Here is a 20,792-nt window from a genome sequence, read left to right on the forward strand (position 1 = left end):
TACGGACCTCAAATGTGGTCACTTCACTATCTTCCTTTTCCACACTAATAAATGCATTATGAGAGTTTAGAATGAATTACTAGGCAGAGTTTGACTTCTGACTAGGAATCTTATTAAAGCACAGCTTCAGGGAAAGGTTTTTAATGCAGCATAAATTGTCGTGGCAGTTTTTACAGATGGTATGGCAGTTTCTCCCCTTTTATTTTTTCCTGTCCAGTTTTAGATTAAACACAGAGTATTGAGTTTATGCAAAGTGAAGGAACCTGAATCCTTCCTCTCTTTAACATGCATCTCCATGTTTCCACCTACACATTTAGTGGCTTTTCCAACGTTGAATTTCACCATGCAATCTCATTATTTCGCACTTTATATATACACATATATTTGTTTTGCACCATAACACTGTGCTATCCCATTCCCAGAAACTACTGGCATCAGAAGGAAGACAGGCATGTAGGGAACAGCTTCACCAGACCACAAGAAGCTCACTTGAGATGTCTCACAAATCTCCAGACATGCTTGAATAGGAACGCATTTTGGAAATGGAGTCATAGGTTTATCTTAAAGCTTTGTACTTTACATGGCCAAATCTTGTCTAAGTTGATAACTGCAGCAGCTTTCATGCTAATTGGTGACATTTCCTTGGGGACACCACCATTGGTTGTATATTAGTGTCAGTACATGTAAACTGGCTTGTTTTTATTCTTGTGCCGTCTGTCAGCAATAACGAAGGTGGGAATTGCTGGGCTGTCACCGGATTTGCTTTTGTTTTCTCTACAAGTGGTTATTAAATCTATCTTTTCCGTGACACTCTCATCGCCTTTGTCTGCAAATTTGTTAAGGTATCACTAAAACAACCACAGCTGAGGAGCAGAGAAACAGTTTTGTGACATCCGTATCCATTTTCTTAGCAACACCAAACCAGCACAGGGAGGTAATGCAAACCAAAAGCAACAGCAAAAAAACAGTAGTCCAGTGAGAAACTCCCCACACTGATCCTCAATGCCAGTGACACGATGACACACATTCTCCTTAGAAAACACATGAGATCTAACACATACAAAACAGAGAATAATCTGGAGCTTTGAAAAAAGCAAAGCTGTACAGACTACAGAAAGACAAAGCAACTTCATTCCTCACTTTCAGGACTTCGATATTCAAACCTCAACTTTCCCCACCAATGTAGCTAAGTGAATCTCTGCACCTTTGTGCATCACAGCACACAAAAGGTACTTCCAACTTACCACCAGTCCAGACCCTCACTGCAAGGGTGAGGAAGTTACTCCAGTTACAGCCATTTAACTCTTAAAATCCAGAAGGTAGCTGAACCGCTGTTTACATAAATACCTTTACCACAGAGCTGATTCATACAGATCTGTATGCAAATACTTCCACAATTCCCGCAGATCACCAGAATTACACACCTGCCCTTGTTTTACAGGACAAATGCATTTACTATATAATTAAACTCCAAGAAAGTAAATTAAAGAAAAAAGTACCTTTGTAGATTGCAGAGTTGCTCCCACTCTCAGCATCCAAACAGTTTAATTTATTCATAGAGGATAAAAACCCCATCTATTGCCACTCCAAATATTTCACTGCAGCAACTTGTATTTTCTTCTGCCTCACACACCCCAAAGCAAACTGCTCACAGTCGGCATTTAGAGGAAGAGCTGGAAAAGGCCTTCCTCTTCAAATGAGGCCCTTCTTCAAGTGAGGCCTTTCTTCTTCAAACGAGGCCCTTGCTCCCAGCTGAGCTCCCCCCAGGTGTGGCTGGGGCCTTGCAACGGCCATAACCCCCACTGAACAAGCTGATTTTCAGCCCCCACAATGAGCTGGAACATCTGGTGGTTATTACATGCACCTGGCTCGGTGGCTTCGCTTGCAAACGATGCATGATTGATATCACCTGTGGCCTTATCCAAACCATTCCCTGTTACCGCTTCAACCAACAAATAATCCCCTGAGCTGCGATTCGGTGGTCAGGGGAAATAGGTTTGTTCTTTCTTTTTAACTCAGGGTGATTTTTTTTTTTAAGAAAACATCAGAGTCCTCCTGAACATCTTGGAGTAGCTGGGATCCCAGAGAAACTTCACTTTTTAGTTGGCTGTACAGACCAAGAAATGTTTGTTTCTTGAAGAACAAGACTTTTCCCTGGTCTTGTTCCTGTGTGGAACCTGAAGGAGATGCACATCCATGGACCAGCCCTGTTCCAACCCATCCCCTGCCACGACTAAGGATTATGACCATGGACATCTCCGAAACACACCTCCCTGACTGCATTCATGGTGGTTTTACACGTGTGGGCTCCAGGGTGCTTCTGTGCCAGGAGCTGAGCTGAAGGACTGACACCTACACTCACCATCAAGACTGGTAATTGCTGTATCCCTTCAGGAATCACTCCTCAGCCCCAAACCAGCACCCAGGAAAGCCCAGCCTCTGCCCAGAGGAGCCTTCCCCTACCCAGAGACCTGCTGCTCCAGCTGGTCTGGAGAGCCTGGCTGAGCCAGGCCCACTAAAACCTGAGCTGATACCTTCAAAATGTGTCAATTTGTGACAGGCCCTTCTCACAAGCTGCAGTAAGAGAGTGTTTTTGTGAAAAGACCAAAAATGTTAACAAAGATTCAATCAGCAGTTCAGCTTCATGTAAAAGATCTCAGAAGACCACTGCAGATAAAGTATGCAAAATGACTTGAGACAACAACCTGGTAACATCTTCCATAATTTAAATAATTTAAACAGGGCTGAATACTTACAGTGATAATAATTTATTCAATGACTTCAGCCCCTTCACTGTCCATAAATTGTCTTTTAATGAGTTACAATTTTCACAGATTTATTGTTTCTTTTTATTCACTTGCCTTTTTTTTGGTCTGAAAATTCTTCTCAATGTAGGGGAGCTACACTAATGAGCTTTGTAGCCAAATGAGTCACATGCTCCTCTTTTGGTTCTCTGAGGGCTAAATTGTAAACCTAAAAAATAAAAAGAAAGGGAGTTTCCACAGTCCTGCTGTCGTTCATGTAATTCAGATACACGGGGGCCGCACTGGAAACATCTTCAAGACAGATTTCCACCATCATCTCATCTAATTTCCTGCATTAAATTGTGATGAAAGCTCATCTGGTAGTTTCTGCATCAAGCCTGACTTCTGACTGCACGTTGTCTAGAAGGTTGTCCAAACTCAGTAGCAACATTAAAATAGATGAGGTTGCCAACAAACCTGTACCGAGGCTGTTCAACCGGTAACTGTCTTTTTAGTTACAAAGGCATATGTAACCCAGCCTAGAGGTGCCAGGGAAATAAGAAAATAAAATCAACATAGAATCTATAGGAAGCAGAATAAAAATCGTAATTTCCAACTATGTCTTGCCTGAAAAATGACTTTTTCCTCTGCAGGATTTCTAACATGCATATTTAAGGTAAGGACCTAAAATTTATCTGCAAGCATCTGAGTAACTATTCCATTTTTCCAGAGAGCTCAAAACTACAGTGAATAATGCCAAAAGCTGGTCGGTGCTCTCACTGCAGGGCGATCTGTCTTCCTCGACTGCTGAACTGGGAGAAGCTGCTCAGGCCGAGCCAGTGCTGACTCAGTGACCTGCCAAGATATTTGGGCTGTTACTACTTCTCCGGGTGAATTCCTGGAGGGCACAAACCATGTGATGTGCTGCTTGTCCCCTAGGCTATTACACTGGTATCTCTACATAAACTTGGTATTGCAAGGTCCTTGAGGGACACAAGTCATTAATGGAAACCTGAAGGCTCCTAAGAGCAAATTAATAGACATATATATTTTATGTATTCATCAAGAAAGGGAAATATGTGTGTGCAGCCATGTATACAGTTTCTGCTGGAAGCAGGAGACAAATATTGCTAGTGGAAACTCAGATCCAGGCATGCCTCCACATTTTTCATCCTGTCAGACACACAGTCCTGTAACACCTTCAACTGTGCAAGTCCCACAGAGAATCCAGCAGAGATTTCAGGTGCGATCAAGCCAACACAGGCTTCAGTGAGAAACAGCAGCAGAGGAGTTGGCTCTGTCTCCTTTTAACACCATCTAGAATCACACTGAGCTCCCCTGCACCAAAGCCATGCAACCAGCAGCAATTGCTGTGACTACATGGAAATGACCATTCAGCAAGTGGCAGGATTTTCCCAAACACCTTAGTTTGGGCCAGCAAACTAATTTCATGCAGAACACTGAACTGCAATCAACTGTATCAGCTACTACACGTTATCAAGCTGTGGCTGGGCAGATGGCACAGACACAGAGATGATGGCTTTTGGCTTAGAAGCAGCCTGAGAAAGGCTCTTGCCCTTGAACATGCAGGTGCTGATGATGGGTTAACCTCAGCATCTTCATGACTTCCTGATTCACAGATCTTAAAGTCACTTCCTGAGCTGGGAAACTCAAATTACATTTCAGTCCCGAGGGGTAGGTTCAGACTAAGTTTATTTCATCAATAGGCTGTGTGAAATATTTATAGTATCAACAGTACTGCAGGTAGCCCATGAGTTTGCTGCCTCGGCTCCAGGAACGTTCTGCACCCTTCAGCAGGCTCTCTGCTGGGAGAGCCTCTCTTGCAGCTTCTGCACTTCCATTTCTGTGTGTGTACTTCTGTCAGCGTGAAGCTACATTTGATTCAGTAACCATAATACATGTTCATACCCAGAAATTGTCTGTCTATAAAGTGATTTCCTACAGTGCCTTCTCATCTGCAATCCTGCCTCATACTGAGGCAGGAAGGAGGCAGCGAGTCTACATGGTCTAGACCCTGGTAAGCTCCAATCTGATGCATTTTGGTGAGAAAAGCACAAAACACCTCATCACTGAGGCTTTCAGGAATCTCCTCCTCTAACCAGCTACTCAGATCATCTCCACCAGACCTGCTCTATTAAAAAGGCCAGTCAAGCAGGGAGGAAGCCTTGACCATGATGCTGTGCTTTGAAGGATGGGAACCACAAGAACTGTAGTTTCCAGAGAAGGGGAGAGGATAAGGTTACTGGGACGGAAGAATATCATTCTTCAAAAATGGGAAAAGGAGACCTCTAGTGCTCCAGTACTTACTGTGGGTTGGAGTTTATTTCATTCCGACCGAGACACAAAATGTCCCAACGTGGAACATCACACCTCGGAACTGAAAAGAACAGATACTTCTCCCCTCATGCAACAGCTTTATCCCCGACAAAGCAATCCTGACTAATCACCACAACTTTTTCCTACAGGAATATTTTTTTTTTTCTCTTATGGATTTTTTGTGGTTTTGTGTTTTTTTTAAAGGAGCCTACCATCCTGCTCTGTGACTTGTTGCTTCTGGCACATATAGAGACTTTATGCCACAGTTTTCATTTGCATTCCCCAATGAATATATGATTATCAATTGCATTTATAATTAGTAGTTTTGTCATTTAAAGTTCAGCAGTTTTGCAGCCAATTATTGAATAAAAAGCTGTTTATTATTTTCAATATATTATTACTTTATTATGGCTCATTGCTTTAAAATACTTAGTTTAATCCTTCGCAGGTCCTTAAACACAAATATGGCAGCTATTAGCAACCTCTTCAGTCAGGCATAAAATTGTACCCACAGGCCTCATAAACGACGGAGTGCTTTGGAGAGATTAAATCAGTGTATACAGCTGCGAGGGAGGCCATTAGGAAATACATTCTCATTCCGCCTTAGTGTTATTTTGTTTTGCCACTGTGCTCTTGTCAAATCTATCAACTACCTGTGCTCTCGTCTCCATAAATAAGAGATGTCATCTCACCAGGTCCATCCATCAGAAACATTTCAGTCAACATACAATTACATCCTGCAGTCTCCTGCTAATATACTAATTTCTATCATTTGTATTTCAAACAGGACAAGCCGAATGGCAAAGAGCAGAGCTGTGCAAAGGCCAGAATGATCAATCTCCTCTGCAACCAGGACAAGTGCTGCAGCTCTGAGCAAAGTTTGTGTTTATGCAGTATAAAGATAGAACAGTTGTCATTTCTGCAGCACATTCTCAGATTTGAACTTGGAAAAAACGTCATTCAGGCCAAGTCTGTAATTCTCCACTTAGTCTGGCAATCCCCCTTAAAACACAGAGCAAAATTGTGGACTTGTGATGTAAAAACTGCTCGCAGCCTGTTGAGCACAGAGAAGATGCCTGATTTTGCACATGCATCCCGAACGTCCCTCCGGCCACCTTCCCTCTCACCCTTTGCCACGCTGCAAAGAAAAGATGTGCTGAAAGATGGGCAAGCTAATGATGACAGAGTTCAATATTTGTTCTGCTCCAGTAGCGCTTGGTGGAATTCTCCTCCCTATCCCATCTACCAGATTATTTTCTCTAAATCTGTAATCCCCTTGAAATCATCAGGTGAGCCATTTTTCCATTATATTCCTTACTCAAGATTGCCGAGAGCTCCCTGCAGAGCCAAAGGTAAGTGTGCTATTTGCTAAAGGACAGAACAATCTCAAACAAGGAGGAACTTGTATGGGAAGTAAAAAATATGACACAATTATCATGTAAATTATAGTGGCTGTTTTAAATCCCCTGCCAGCAAGACATGAGGTTATACCACATGTTTCTGAGGCAAAGGGAGAATTGCTTTCTTGCTTGGAGACAAGAGAGTAATATTAGAAAAAAAGAAAAAAAAAACAAACAAAAACAAACAAACAAAAAAAAACACAACCAAACAAAAAAAAAAAAAAAAACAAGAACAGAAAAAAACACCAACAAAAAAAACCCAAAGCATGTCCATATATTTGGTGTAATAAATATTGGCACTACTTGACTATTTCCCATGTAGTGGTTTCTGTATTAATATGCAGAGTTGCACATTCTGTGGTGCAACATTTGTCGTGAAAAAATAAGGTAGCAAAAGCAACAAAGGCAAAGAAAAACTTCTGTGAAATACCAGAAAAAGAAAAAGCACATTCTGCTTATTATGTTTCAAGTCTGATTACACCATCTTATCTAGTTTCTCTTCTGCCTGATCTGAAACAGTGCTGTAAATGAGAGAATAAGTATTTAAATAAATAATAATATCAAAAGTCCTTTGAATTATGTTATTATGAATTGGTGGTGGTTGTTGTTACTATTATTATTGTCATTATTATTAAAAGTCTTCCCATATCTGGTGCATGGAAAATTACACTTGCTGGCTTTTTTCTCCCAATTTCCACACCTGGTCCCTGGTGGGACCTGCAGCTCAGTACCACACATCACATTCCTCTTGCTGGACTCGCTGGGCTTATCTCCTAGGATGTAAGTGAGGCACAGAATGCCTTTCAAGCCTCTTACATGATCTCTTGACTTAATCTTTTCCTGGTAAACACTGCACTTAGCCACCCTTGCTCTAATCAGTTGACATTAGTTGACATTTCCTTAATGTAATTTTCTCTTCACAAGCTGACCACATGGCATCAGCCAAGTCTAGTTGGCCATAGCCAGCTTCTATTTTAATTGCGTTCCTTGTCAGCTGCAGAGAGAATTCAGACAGAAATGGCTTAAATATGCATTATACGTAATCCATACTTACAGCGGAAAATAAATTCCACATATTAAAATACCATCAACTACTTCATCAGCTGTATATCACGTAATACACTCCTTGTCTCCTCCCATGCAGAAGAACCTGAAGAAAATTACATCGGCGGCTCAAGATCAAATACCATCCAATTCCCAAAGCTCAACATCTATCCCTAGGTAGTTATGAAGCTAGAGGGAAGATCCCAATTCAAATTTCTTAAATTTAAAGCCACCTTTAACGTTTGGGATCTGTCTGTGCAGGACACAGAGCCCAGAAAATATTGTTTTCCAGATCCTTTTATGTGCAACTTCTTGAGCTACACACTCCTTTGGGTTCATAACATATCTTAAAGCTTTGTATTCTTGTTAGTAAGATACAAAACTGTGGTATCCAATGAAAGACTGCTGTAACTTTGGTGTGTCCCAGTCTAATTTTGCTAATTTCAGATCAACTTAAATCCTTCCTAGCTTTTTTGTTCTCTCACCTTCATCCTACTTACCTGCTTAAACCCTATGTATCCACTTAAGTCAAACATAGTTATGCTCCATCTTGTCAGTCTAACAATCTCTAATAAGAAATCTGAACCCAGGTTACTGTCACCCTGAGAGATCTTTCATGGGATGACATCAGGAGGGAAAAAGAAATCAAGAAGTATTCAAGTCAACAGTATTTTACAATATTCCCATACTGTCCCAAATGTCCTTACATTTGCACATGATATTACTCTGGGTTGTCTCTAAATGACTGAGTGCTAAGAAGGCAGGGATAAAACAGTCACAAAACTGAGTTTTCTAGGTGAAAGATAATAAGAAGGAATAAGTCTTCAGATCTTAAGATCTTATGCAAATATGCTAATGTTAAGTTTCCAGAAGAGATGTTGAGTTAGAAGCTACCACTTGTTCATATGGGTGCTACGTTCTTATAGGTAAAATACAGAAAAATGCACTATTGCTTCAGATCAGCCTTCTACATCTCCCAAAGCAACTTCTTCCACCTCTCCCAAAATAACTTCTCCCACTTCTTAAGATGCCACCACTCTGATTAGAAAGTTTAGCTGCAGGAATTGAAAATCTCTTAATCAGTATTATCAAATGAGGACATTGCACTGCGATAAGGGAAGAATGAAATCCCATTCCACAACAATGAGTCAATTAACTTTGTGCAATTTAAATGAACTTGGCATTGGTAATGTTTGGGCAGAGCCAGTCATACTCCCCACCACAAACAACTAGGACTGTTTGCTAAGAAACGCAGCATCCAAGCAAGGCACTCCCTAGAAAACAGGATGATCTGGAAGTGAAAGACTTTGGCCTCTGTTTGTTTGAAATGGCAACAGCTCAACTTCTCTGGAAGAAATGCAAAATTTCAAATAAAAGGGAATTTAGATGTATTCTGCTAGTGGTTCTGCTTATATGAACTCAGATGTGCATACCGCATGCTGCAATGGGCAGAAACACCTACCTTCTGTAATGCTGCATTTCCTGCTAATGCACTGCCAGGTCACTTTCTCCCTTTTTTTCGTTATTATTTTTTCCACAAGCTATTAATAATTTGTGTAGTTATTTTAGAAAGCTTGGGCAATACATCTTCCCTTGTACCTAAGAAATAAAATCGGTATCTCTAAATCTACATGCTGAGCAGGTCTCACATGGCCATGATATACATGCTGGGCTGCAGGACAGAGGGGAGAACGAAGGCAAAACACTTGCCCAGGTGAGACACACACAAAAAACTACTGATTTATGAATGTAACACTTGGGAAGTGTTGAGCATGCAAATCAAAGCTGCCTTGGAGCAAGTTCATTTTATAGCACCCACATTTGTATGGCAGGTTAATCATACTGAAGCTGACACAGCAACATCAGGGTAACTTTAATAAAGGTTTTGGGCTTGCTTTTTTTAAAAAAAAAAAGGTACGGTTCCGACTCATTTGGGTCCAGAATTTAGATTTGGGATTTCGAGTTTTAAAAGGGAAAGGAATCGTCAGAAATAAGGAGTCAAAATGAGAAAAAAACCTCTAGATGTAATATTTCTCTGCATTGCTGGATAGCTAAATCATTTCAGCAAAGCATTAATACATGAAAAATGGGATGTGAAATCAGTGAATTAAGTAATCAGACTTAAAGACAAACAGGAAATAGCCCCAGTGGTAAAAGATAAAACCATTTTGTAATATCCTTCTGGCATTAGTAATGCAAGATGGTGCATAAAGAGGTAAGGATGTTTTCTACATTGGTGCTTCACATCTTTTTACGTATCTTACAGTATTTTTGCAACATGACAGGTTTTGGTGAGGGTCTGCTCACTGTCTCCTTGGTAGAATATAACGACAAGCCTACATCATGAACACACATTTTCTCTGCTTCACTCTCTGTTTTCCACACGATTGTCTTCAAGCTATACTGTGGCAAAAAAAAAGCAGATCTACTGAAGACAGGCAACACATGAAGGCTACAGGTTCCTCGAACATCAACAAGCAGGAAGTTGTTCAGCAAAGGAGTGTTGATCACTGGCATTTTGTTAATAAGCTGGTTCCACTGAACCCTTATCAGTCACCTGTAAGATATTGTAACTGCACAAAGTTATTAACAAAACCCATGATTAATAATGTATATAAGCATGCACAAACATAGCAGCCAGGACTAAAATCTTGGCCCTGAATATCTGCCCGAAAGCAGAAATGTCACACAGCTGAGCTAAAGGAACTGCTACAAGAACTACAACAACCAGTTGGTCTTCCAACCATTACTGGAAGGCACTACCACTTTCAACACATACAGACAAGCTAGTACAACTGCTTGTAACAACTGTAATTCCTGAGGATGGAAAATCAGTTTGTGACATATTTTGGAAAGATGTAGGAAATACAAGAAAACGTGTCTTATCTGAGAGGTTAAGACAGGCCTCTTTTTGCTAAGGCAGTGAAGCGTTATCATCTGATATGGCATCAGAACAACAAGGGGTGCAAAGAGTTGGGAGTTCATGGGAAGCTTCAGACTCAGATCTTCCAATCACCAAAACCTCATCAAATATATACCTACCCTAATTAGATCAGGTTAAGATTCCCAGCTGCTGCATTTTCTTAGTGCGCTAATTTGGGTCCTCATTACGTCTACAACCTCATTTTCTTTAAAATATTGGTGAAAACAAACCTTGACAGAGGACAATTACTGTTATCATTCTACAGGCAAGAAAAACACTTGAGGACACGAATGCAGTAGCTTTTGGTGCTGAGGTGGTGGTGAAGCAAGTGTGTAAGCACTTGCCAACACACTGATGTTGACTTCTACAGTAACATATATGAAACACATTATTTTGTCCAGGTTTGGTCTTGTAGTATCTTTGGTAAGACTTCAAGAAAGGAAATGAGATGCACAGGCACAGCATGTGATGAGCGCATGATTCACCAGTCCAGTCCAATATACAATCGTAGATGTGCTGGGAAACTTCAGGTGGCAACAGTTTAGTTACTACATCCACAGCCACCAATTACAAACCATTTCTTCATCCTAGTCTCACTGCTATATCTACATTAGCAAGTAATTTCACACAGCAGAAGTAAATCATTAGATTCAATCTAGCACTGAGGCTTCTAAGTCTACACTGTATGTATTTCAGGCGTTCACCAGGGACTAGATTTAATCTGCTCCCCTCAACCAAACATGCCCACCATGCCTGTGGTTCAAAACTTATCACTGTTTCAGACCTTTTATCTCCATTAGAGGTTGGGATGTGTTGCCTGGGGCAGTTTGTTCGCAGCAAAACAGAGCTGTGAATTGAATCAGCACACAATCAGTGGGGACAATGAGAGGACCAGCTTCACAGCCATACTGCTGCTCTGAATCAAAATGGAAATGTAGATGCAGTTGCATTACCTACACTTCAACTAGCAAATCTATGGTGAAGAAATTTACTGGCTTTCACCGACTCACTGAGATATATGTTATATTTCATTAATGCAGCTACCGCAACCATCCATTCATGTTGAAGATACACAGACTGTATAAATTAAAAGTGAAGACCCTGAAAACTGCTAGAAACATGCCCTGGTGGATGGTATTACATAACTTTGCATTGTACACAGAACTTATGTTTTAAATGAGAGGAAAATTAAACTACTCAAGACATTCCCTGCTATTTGCTGTAAAGCCACAGTTTAGCCAAACACAGCAAGATCTCAGTTGTAGCAGCTATTTTTGCTCTAGTTGCTTTGTATCACACATAAGAGGTTTTTCTTTTGCATCAGACATAGAGATTCTATAGAACAATCTTATTATATAGGGTACAGGTCTTGCCAGGTTTTCTTTTTAATAAAACCTATCTCTTTCAATTAACTTGATTGGACGTGTTAATGTTTTGGGACTTGATTAATAATCCTGGGAGATAATTGTGCAAAGGTCCAGAGGCACTAAAATGTCCATGCAAATAGGGAATGATGGAGGAATTGTAAATGCAATCTATAACACTCAGCACAGTAGCAAGCCCAGAGCTGTCGCTCCACTCAGCTGCAAAAAACAAACACCACATATGCCATAAGTATAAAGTATCTGGTAGCTCAATCTATCATTTCTCTCGTGCAACTGAACAAGTAACAGAATCAACAGTGTAATACCTTCCTGAAGGAGTGCTTTCATCCTTCGGCTTTAATTAAAGATGTATCAGAAGTAAAGCTCCAACTATAAGCATGCTGAAATCCAGATACATAACCCTTTGCTTTTATCCTGCTCTCCAAACAACGTTGGAATTACCCAGCAAAGAATTTGCACCCCAGATACAGCACGGGCTTTGGTAAGCAACGATTCCTCTCCTGTGCCCTAAGACAGACCAGGCACTTGAGCGAAACCATCTACAGCATTGATGCCTTGTGTGAGCCCAGGTCTGGAGGACAATTTCTGCATCTGCTCCTTGTCTCGTTTTTGGAGCAGGAAAATTTTCAGAAAGATGACATTCAGAGAGTTATTTCTTAATCACTGTTCACTTGGATCTGCTCCTGACAACACACACAGAATAAAGAGCTGACAGACCAGGCGAGGGATGTAGGGTTGGCTGCCATCTACTCATCCTCAGGCTTCAATACAACTTGCCAAAGCCATTGCAACCCCAGTGATTCCTCCTTCTTGCATTTTGCAAACCAAGGCATCTTTTCTTACTTGAAGACTTAAGACTTGGTAAAGGGAGAAACACAAAAAATCTATGCTAGAACCAGTGCTGGGTCTTTCCAGAGAGAATCGTCTTACCTTAACTCATGAACTATTACCATTTTCCCAAATTGAGGGGTTTGGTGAACATAAATTAACCCAGAGGCCAGGTAGGCTCAACAGAGCTACCACTGCATTTCAGTGCACAAACTCCCTCAGCAGAGAGCCACATTTTCATCTTCAGTCACATCTCCAACTCCCGTTGTGTATCATGGTCATAATCTCATAGATAAAGTGATAAAATATTTACAACTAGAAGGCTGCTAAATTTACTCCCCAGTGCCCACATATATCTTTTGCACAGCGAGTCCTTTCTGGTTTAAATTCTGCACGTTAAACCTTAATTACTGCTGTCTGACAAAGTGAGAAATTGGACAGGAAATACCATTTTGATGAGTATCAACATGACAGAGGTGACTAACAACCATTTTCAAAATCAACTTTATGCAATATCTCAAATAAAATAGTTCGTAGGCTGTTTTTTCTTGAGCTGAAATTTATGCTGCTACTTGAATTACAAGGTGCAGAAACCTAGAAGTGACCAGGTCTGGGGCACGCTGTGACAGGAGGATGTCACTCATGTCCGTCGTGTGACAACAAGCATAGACCGTGCCAGGCAGTGCCATCAGGAAGCCATGCAATCCATCAGCCATCTTGAGAAATGCATCTCAGGTTATTTGCTAATCTGATGCACAAGCTCCTCACCAGGCCAGTAACTCCCTTGAACAGCCCCGTGACACCGTAAGCTTTCCAGAAAGAGGAGCTGCAAATGAATTCTTGTTACATCTGCGCTCTGGTTCACAAAGTTGTTAATTCTGCACCTGCAGAGCAGCAAAACTGTACAGCTGCTGGAAAAGCTACCTTGGAAGAGCTGTCAGCCCATCTTCCACCTATCTCAGGACATACGTTCTCTTTTACACTCTCTGGCTGAATAAAGGGCGCTGCGAAGCCCCATGAAGCCAGGCACTAAAGGTGGTGGGAGCTGGATCTCACTGGAGAACGAAGCTGCCCTTCCCTCAGCAGACAGAGGGGGCTCCACACTAAACTTTATTTTCTTTCCCCATTCCAGTTTGCATTTCCTGCAGTGTGGCTGTGGGGATATTAAATAAACTGCTTGGGAAATAATTTTTAGTAGTCAGGGAAGTCCATTTTTCTCCTACAAAAAATGCAGCTGAAATGCTGAAGTTCTTTCTTTTTATTTATTTCAATTCACTGTAGGCAGACAGCACACATGGAAAACCATAACCTAATAAAGACACTGAGGGACAGAATGGAAAGCAAGATATAAAGGCTAGGTTACAAGTTTTCTTACTTTTCTCCCTCAATCTTTCACAGCAACTGCCTAAACCTTCATCTTGTACTGCAAAATCCTAAAGTAATGCAGTCTTTTCTTCCCCTCCAAAAGCCATGTCCCTGAGCAGAACAAAATCAAGGGGGGTTATTTCTTAGACAACACAGCTGAGGGTATTTCACAGCCCTGCTCTTTGGAGAAAGCTAAAGGAGGACTCACCGCCTGTATGCTGAAAGACTGAATTTACCTACCGTAATTGCAAAAGACCGTATCTTCACCGATGACAATACATGGTATATAATGCTCCAGTGAAGTGAGATGAATTGAACTTTCCCTCAGTAACAGGCCCTTAACTAGGGTCATTAATCACATAAGTATCCCAAGCACATCCACTGCCAAGAGGGGACTTTCTGACAGAAAGAAATCCAACTCCTACTGCCAATGGGTTAAAGGGAGGGAGGAAATAACCTCTTTATAAAAAAGAGGGCCTTCCCCTTAGGAAGTCAGCAGGAGCCACAGCCTCAGAAACAGACCTTATAATTGAATGTTTTCACTCTGATTTAGAAGAGTGCTTCTGCTCCCTATAGTTACAAGCTTGGTTTAGATTGCACAAATTGCCTACAACTATTGGCCGGCATGTCTTTCTCTCCTAATAGAATGTAAGGCTATACTGACCCAGAAAAATACACAGCAAAAATGCAAAAACCCCAGGAAAAAAAGGAATCTTGGCAAATTCAGAATGTAATTTTTTTGAAATTAGAAAATAAGGTATTTGTTAAAACATTGCTTCTGGAGGAAAAATGATTTTCAATTAATTTATCACCCAGTTTCAGAAATAATAATAATCACTTAACACTGACTTATAAAAAAATCATTATCTCTGAATTCAATTTCTTTATCATTTAGACATACACACAAATTGTTATTAAAATAGCTTGAAAGCAAATCTTTCACTCAGATGACTTCCTTCTAAAATTTAATTTTCCTTTTCAGTTAATGAAAGTACTCCAGACTTCAGCTTTTTGATCATCTGGTAACATTTTCAAAATTTCGACTTTTTTCCTGTGGTTGGAAAAAAAATATTTCCTATCTCACTGAGATCTTATAGTTTTCTAATTCTAAAACTTTGAAATGCAGATGTCACTACAGTGACAAGCAATATACTGTGCTTCACTTAAGGCAGGTCTAGATACTCTCGCCATGTATAAGCACACCACTACTCTAAAACATCCCCTTGTTTCAGCAAAAAAGATCTCACTGGTGGAAACCAGGGAAACAGCACAAATAACAGGCAATTACATCAAGGTACAGGTTATGGTCACAGGTAGAAGTTTACAACCACATTGATGCCAACTTTTTTGTAATGCTAGTCCTGACTTTAGTCAACTCAGAGAGTAATTTGGGAGTCGTTCTAGAGTCTAAGGCAGAGGTAAAGGATTTCAACCTCTGAGGTGATGACTTGACTTTGGTCAGACGGACTTTCAACTCTCCAGTCAGGATTGTGGCGATACAACCTACCCACGAAAGAAGCCACCGGCCCAAAGCGAGCTGGAGGAGAGGACGGCAGCAGATCTGCTGGGCACACGGCCTGCAGGACACCCTCTGCCCCTCCGCTCCTCCCCCTGTCCCACGACACACAGAATCCCACCCCAGGTCTCCCTCAGCTTCAGAGCACTTAACAGCCAAAGGTCAGCCTGACACCTCCTAGATACAAACTCACCAATTTGATGGAAAACTTGTCTGTCAGAAGGATGTCGGCAAAGCAGACAGACTTTCAGCGAGCTGGTCAGGGCGGGAAAGGCGGCTCTGTGCACAACTGAATTCTTGTTCTGCTGGAAACCCTCAGTATCACAGCACAAAGTATGACCCTGTGACAAATAGCACAGAATAAAGCACATTCTCCATAGATTTGGTCATCAGAACATGATGACGCATACTCACTGCAAGCACAAGTGTGCTTGTTTTTGAAATTAGGAGTTAGGTTGTTCTAGAAATATTTAAATTTCAGCCCAGGCCCAGTTAGATGGCTTCAGATATATATCATATTTCAATCTAACAAAGGCTTCATCGATTATCCTGAAATTCAGAATTAGCTAGATGCATTTCATCTGACTCACTTGTCCTGTATTGTAAAATAATGATGTAATTTGTAATAAATTTACTAACACCAAATTTCAACAGTGACAAATTGTTTACTTAATTCAATAAAATAGTGTCACTTTTGTGAAGTGTATAATCTTGGAGAACTCAGCTTGTTGTGAACTGCAGGTTATGAAGAAAAACATTCATGTCAGTCCAACGTACAGAAGAAATAAGATCTGAAGCACACTAACTGCATTCCCTCAGATTACTCTCTTGCACTTTAGTGTCAGTCTCAATTTAAGTTTTTTCATGAAATCAGCCAGCTTGGAATAGGCAGGATCATTCTCGCTCACTGAGTCTTAATATGACATGACTAACAAAAGCAGACACACTGTGTCATAGCAATGAATGACTCATCAGACTGGGAAATTCAAAAAAATACCGTTTTCCAATTTTTGACCTTTACACTCTCCCCCAACTTATTGTACACAGACCTTTTAGAGACATCTATGAGAGCAAGTTGCAATAAAACTTGCCAAAGGAAGGAAAAGGATAAGGGAAAGGGATGGTATTTGCCCACCTTTAGCAATTTTTTGTATGAGAGACAGTCATCAAGGAAAGCAAAATTACAAATCCTTCCCCTGCTGTCAGCTGTTCTGGGGCCCAGGACAAGTGATTTATCCTTGTTACCTTACTTTCTCCATCTCTATAATGAGGACAAAGACACTTGTCTATGTTATACGGTTTCTGTGACAATTCATTAGTTAATGTCTGTAAAGTGCTTTGAAGATGTGAAGCATTATTACTGATGTGTTTTGCACTAATTTTTATGTAACCAGGCAAGCTCCTGCCCGCATATCACTGCACTCTGCGGAAGAATTGTCATGGTGCTAAAAGGAAAGAGTTACCGCAGCTTGTCCTGGTGTAGTCAACTTAGGCAAAGATTAAGAAAAAGGAAGACGATTAAATGATTCTTACTTTTTCAGACTGATTCGGATTCTAGTGGTGACTAAAGCACAAATCTTGCTACATATATGTTTCCGCATGAAGCAGACCTGAAATCAAGGAGGTTCTTGGTCTGTTTACACAAATATTATAGGATGGAAAATTAGGACCCGAGTCATTTTCCAGATTCCCTGTTGGAATAATTCACACTTTATTTTTTCTTCCACAACTTATATCTATAAAGTCTGCTTTGAAAATAACATTGAGAAAAAAGTGAATTAGAATATTAGAATGGTAGGCAGTAAATAGCCTCCACATGATATATTTTAATTTATATTCATATAGAATTCTATTTTTCAGATGATCCAAGTATTTATTTGATGATGTGTATTTTCAAGTAATGAAACTAATTTTCATTTAAACCACCATTTGAAAACCAAAAAAATCAAGCATTCTGCTCTGCTTTCCCCCACTGGACCTGCTGCACAGCATGCGGTATTTTCCCTTGTACTATGGGGTAGCTAGGAGAAGAAGCTGGCAGGCAGCTTGGAAGTCATATCTGATGAGATGAGAGAAGACTGTTAAAAGATAGAAAGGAAATGAGGAAAGATCTGAATGCCAGAATGAATACAGGATCCATGCATGTCAGTGAAAACAAAGATGAACATAAGATCAGGGGAAGCAGTGTTGAGCCCATCAAGAAAAGGAAGACAGGAAACCAAAGCCTGAAAATAGTAAGATGAAAAAGAAGCAATGACAGATCTGTGCTGTGTTAAGTAAAAAATAGGAAGGAAAGAGGTAATAGTGCAAAGATTATTAGGAAACCTGAAGAAATCCATAATGAATTTTCTTCCATCCTTTGGCTCTCAAACCTGTCTGAAACGTCCAAGAAATTTCACAGAAAAAGGAAACACTGGAAAGAAGGAACATGAGCAGCAGGAGTATGTAATGCAGTTACTGCTGGAACGTGAATGTGCTTGGACACCATCTTCAGGGCAGGGAAGTACCACTGAGGGCGAAGACCACCGCCCACCTCACTTGAAGGTTTTTTTTTTGGATGGTGAAAGAGGATGTCACCCATGAAGCTCAGTTTAGGGTTCTCCCCTCTTTTTGAGCTCCCTGTGAAGTTCCCCATTAGAAGCAATCTAATGGCCAGCTGGTGTGCACGCCAAGGACCCCAGCTGATCAGGGAAAAACACACCACAATTCCTTCTCCTCTCCTGCCTTCTTCTAAAACCCAATCTTCTAGAAACAGCTTAAACACCGGGGCCATGGGAGGCTGAGAAGGCTTTGCAATGAAAGCTCCTGAAACCTCCCTCACTTGGCTACAACATCTACAGACACACTGAAGCTTCAAGACTTCACAACCAAACAGCAGCGCCAGCCCTGCCAGCTGCCTCTTCGTACAAGGCTGTTGTACTTTCCTCCCTTTACTGGCAAAACAGCAGCTCCATGAGAAGCAAAGTTGTTACAGCACAAGAGACTTACTCCCTGTTGCAGAAACTCTCAAATAAACAAATATCAATAAAAATAAAATTTATTTTTCAGCACAATTAACCAACACTCCGCAAACATACAAATGGAAGCTTTGAATGTCCATAAGAAGAGAACAAAACTATCACCAAACAAACTCCTAGGGTTTAATGACAACCCAAAACGCTCAATCACTCACCTAAAAAAAAAAAAAAAAAAGACTCTCAACCTCAAGGAACTTCTTAGGGCAGCGTCCAAACCCAGAGGAACCTCGAGGAGTTTACTTGCACAGTGTCCCAACGCAAGGGGAGGGTCCTTCCCTGCAGCACGCTGCTCCAGGAGGGACAAGCTCCAAACGGCTCCCCCAGGGGACCCCATTTACACCCGAGCTGAATCTGACCTGCAGTCCATACCAGCCCATATTGGCCAAGGGGCCCAACTACTGTAAAGCCCTGAGAACAAGGGCGCAGAAAAGGTTCAACAGCCAGGAAGCCACATTTTTGTCAGGCGGGTGCACCCGCCACACTCCCAGAGAAATGCAAAGTCAGTAACAGAGTTAATGTCGCCATAAGCCAACATTAATCCACGTACCTAGAAAGCAGGGAGTGCTCAGCTTAACTTTTACTCAAAGGCACGGTAGTACCATTCAAGGTAGGCAGCTCTGGGGGAGAAGACAAAGCATGAAAGGAGACACACTGTCAACACTTCCGTGCTACCTGCAAAAAATTCTGCTTTTTCTCCCCTTTCCTGTGTGAACCGAGAAAAATATTTGAAACGTTAGTATTAGTGCAACTGATTGAACTTGAGTGTATTAGGTCCATTCCTACATATGAGTTTATATGCAGATAAGTTCTAGGCTTATCTATTTTAAGATAGCAAAAAATGCAAGAAGAAATTCTAATTCTATCCACATATATTAAATCAGATTCTAATCTTTCCCTCAGCAATTTGATTTTTAGAAATGATAAGGAAAGCATTTACAATAAAAGAGCTTTTCAATAAATCATCATTAATTATACATGCACACTAAGTGTGTCAAACAACTTTGGGCACACAATTAGGTAACTAATTACACTGACTCTGCAATTCCATACTTAAATGGACTTACCTGCCCCCAGATCTACCTGATCATTTCTGGGGGTTTATTTAGTTGCACAATGGTTTCTCTGCTATTAAGCACCAACTGTTGAAAATTTTTAAGCCACTGCACTTCCATGCCTAATTAATCATGTAATTGCCATCATTATTTGGACACCTTTTTGATAATTTAGCCTTTGCAATGCTTCAGTTGTAAGAAAGGCATATGGGAGAGCTGAGAAGTGTCGCTGCCGTGCATAATCGGGTGGGTTCTCGGCTCACACGGTGCGTAATGCCCTCAGCTCTGACAGCGGCCTTCAGGAACAAAATTTTTCTGCAGCTCGCAGGGGATGCTGAACACCTCGCAGGATCTGCCTCCTTACGACCCACCGAACACTGAAAGTCACTGCAGTTTTATATAAAGGACATCAAAATACAGCTTATTGCTCAATATTAGCGCACACACCTTGCCTTTTACACCGGTATGTTTATAATTCCTCCTGGAGATTTGGAAAAAACCTGGTATGACCCCAACACTACCTCTTCCCTAGTTAGATTCTGCCTGTGTCTTTCCAAACATCTTAAGCTGGACAGAACAAAGCCCATCTCGTTCTGGCATGAGTGTGTCTGGGCAGGGATCCGTGGATATGATAACGGCCATTCAGATCCATACGCGATTTCAGCATGGTTATCCTCTGGACAGATAATCAATAGTTGTGTATAACCAGTATTTTACTTGTGCTATATCTTACTGTGTGACATATTTCTAAGCGTATACATACACATATATGCTTATACAAGGAATATACACAATGAAAAGTAAACTTATCCAAACTTTCCTCATGCTCAAACCTGTTTCAAAGATGAAAATGAGCCATTAACTTTTATTTCTTCCCCACTATTTATCTTTTGTTCAAATCTCCAGCAAAGCTAAAAGCTGAAGTGCAGAATTAAGAGAAAAGCAACACCTGTCTGGGTGGCACTTCCAGTTTAGCTTTGCAGTCTCAAGAATTTCAAGTTAAGTTTGAGAAAACCTCACCACTCTTTGTTGGCTTGTGATTACTCAAATGCAATGCAAAAATTCTGACAAAGTTTTTCCACTTCTACGTTGAGCTCTCATAGAGACTTTCTAGCACAAGGCTGAAAGGGTGTCTAGTCCAGAAAAGTATTAAAATAAAATTGCAAACTTTTGTGTTATGC

General features: G+C 40.9%; 1 protein-coding gene across 10 annotated transcripts in view; it reads right to left on the reverse strand.

Moving 5' to 3' along the window:
* Window positions 1–20,792, reverse strand: part of DAB1 (DAB adaptor protein 1) — a 470,931-nt gene that overhangs the window by 304,387 nt on the left and 145,752 nt on the right. The window contains exon 1 of one of the 10 annotated variants that reach the window (XM_033008816.2): window positions 15,736–15,851. The exons of the other annotated variants lie outside the window; for them this stretch is intronic. The gene's annotated coding sequence lies outside the window, so the exon portion shown is untranslated. Of the gene's footprint in view, window positions 1–15,735; window positions 15,852–20,792 lie in introns of those variants that run through there. 10 annotated transcript variants of the gene reach the window in all.

The sequence above is a fragment of the Tyto alba genome, unplaced genomic scaffold (assembly GCF_018691265.1).
Source record: "Tyto alba isolate M040663 unplaced genomic scaffold, T.alba_DEE_v4.0 Super-Scaffold_1000006, whole genome shotgun sequence".
Taxonomy (NCBI): Eukaryota; Metazoa; Chordata; class Aves; order Strigiformes; family Tytonidae; genus Tyto; species Tyto alba.